This window comes from Tenrec ecaudatus, chromosome 2 (genome assembly GCF_050624435.1).
Source record: "Tenrec ecaudatus isolate mTenEca1 chromosome 2, mTenEca1.hap1, whole genome shotgun sequence".
Taxonomy (NCBI): domain Eukaryota; kingdom Metazoa; phylum Chordata; class Mammalia; order Afrosoricida; family Tenrecidae; genus Tenrec; species Tenrec ecaudatus.
Window position 1 is genome coordinate 80,410,150 of NC_134531.1, and position 2,184 is coordinate 80,412,333.

General features: G+C 46.9%; 1 pseudogene; it reads right to left on the reverse strand.

The window, feature by feature from the left end:
* Positions 1 to 1,807: 1,807 nt before the first annotated feature.
* LOC142440874 (thymosin beta-10 pseudogene) lies at positions 1,808 to 1,941 on the reverse strand (annotated as a pseudogene).
* Between the last annotated feature and the right edge of the window lie 243 nt (positions 1,942 to 2,184).

Genomic DNA, 2,184 nt, shown 5'->3' on the forward strand with positions numbered 1-2,184 from the left:
GAGCTTGCCAAAGTACAGTTTCCGCTCTGCTGTTAATTTCCTCTCCCTTCTAATTCATTTTTCAAAAACTCTCCCTTCAAGGAGAATTCTATTTTGTAGCTATGCATAATTAATGTCTAGCATCTCAGAATCTTTACAGTGCTAGCAAAGGTTGACAACGTAATTTTTCTAGCAGCCGAAAAGGAGCCGTGGTTGTACAGTGGTTATTCGCTGGCCTCAGCACTTTGAAACCACCAGCAGCTCCCCGGGAGGAAGACGGCTTTTTGCTCCCCTAAACCGTTACAGTCACGAGAAGGCACAGAAGGGACACTTTGCGTCAGTGAGTTTGGAGTTTTGTTTGAAAGGGGGGAAAGGCAGTGAATTTGGAGTTTTGGTGGAAAGGGGGGAAAGGCAGTGAGTTTGGAGTTTTGTTTGAAAGGGGGGAAAGGCAGTGAGTTTGGAGATTTGGTGGAAAGGCAAGAACCCTGGTAGTGCAATGCTTAAGCTTAAGTGAAAAGTTGATGGTTCTAACCCAGCCAGCGGCAACACGGGGGCAAGGCCTTACAATCTGCCCCCAATAAAGATTCCAGTTGAGAAAGCCTGATGGGGTCATCAGAGGTCAAAACTTGATCTGACAAGTGGTAAATACTGATCTCTTTGCTTTATTTTTATTTTTTTTTGCTAGAAACCAGAAGACTAATAAGAAAAGAAGGCAGGCTGGTGAACTATAGAGAAATGCGGGATCATGAGTTCATAGCCTTCTCTTCCTTTCCACCGTCCTCGATCATCTGCTCCTCAGTGTAGTTTCGGGTCCCACGGAATGCATTCTCCACATCTGGAAATACAATGCTTCCACCTCTCCCTGTTGTCTGCTTTGTGCTAGGCACCTTTTGCTGTGCTAACTTTAAGTGTCAAAGTAATCTGCTAAACTAGGGAATATCTCCAGGCAGAGGGACTCGGGAGCATGTTTAAGGGAGCAAGGGGATTGGCCTCAAATCCCATGTCATTTTCCACCCAGGCAACGTATAAAAGACACGGGAAGACCAGCATGCTCCTGTGCTGTCCCCTAACACAACCCATCACGCTCTTCTAGATCGCTTTAGACGTGTCCTCTAAAACATCACTTAAAATGGGTCATAAAATACAGCCATGTGAACGACTTCCCTCATCTTGACTGAGAAGAAATTGTTCACCTGGATGACAATGGAAGAAACTACAAAGGGGCTGAGGGAAGCTGGGAAGAATAGGGTATGATGGCGTTTTTGCCAAAAGTTGAAATCACTGTTTCAATGGAGCGCTTTGTGAAGAAATAAAGGCAAACCTTGGGGTCAGCGATGAGGGGAGTCAGACCTTTCTACTTGTAACTATCGCCTTGAAAGATCTCATTCTAATGATACGCTCTATAGATTGGGAACTTGTTTATTGGCAGACTTCCGCGTGACACCGGTGTTCTTGGTTTGAGGAGAGAAGAAAGGAATGAATGAGAACCGACAAAATCAAGGGTGGAAGGAAAATATCATGTGTCCCCCAGAGACCAGTCTCAAAGAAACCTCGCTCTCTTCCTTATTATTAAAAGCAAAGTAAGAATTAAATGACTTTCAACCAAGTAACCTTCCTCTTTCTTTCTTTCTTTTATGCCACGAGGTGTGTTTTATTTTCATTAATCATACACATTATCCCAGGGTAGACGGGAGAATTTGGTAGTCCCTTCGGAGACCCGGAGGCTGGTGGGTTCATAGTGCAGCTTGTCGCTCGTGTCCATCTCACAGGTGACTCTTCCTCCACAGCAGCCTGGTGGACGATGGAGGGGGGCGCGAATCCTCCCGGCTCAGGAGCTTTCCCTCCGCTTCTCCTGCTCCACCGTCTCTTTGGTCGGGGCAGGGGTTCTCCCTGCGTCTCCGTTTTCTTCAGCTCGGCCTTATCGAAGCTAGCAGTTTCTCCCAGGTCTGGCTTGTCTGCCATTTTCTTAATGCAACCCAGCTCCGGGGTTCCCACTCTCGGCGCTGCAGCATGAGACCAACCTTCCTCTCTCGGAATCTGGTTTGCTAACGGCAAAATATAGAAGTATGCCAAAAGTCTCACATTTCTTCGGAAAAAAAGGCAAGTTACACAGCAGAACACAGTTTGAGATTTGGGCCCGAGGCATAACAGAAGCCCGGGCGGCATCTCCATGTTGTTAAGCGCTGTCGCATCGACTCTGTCCCG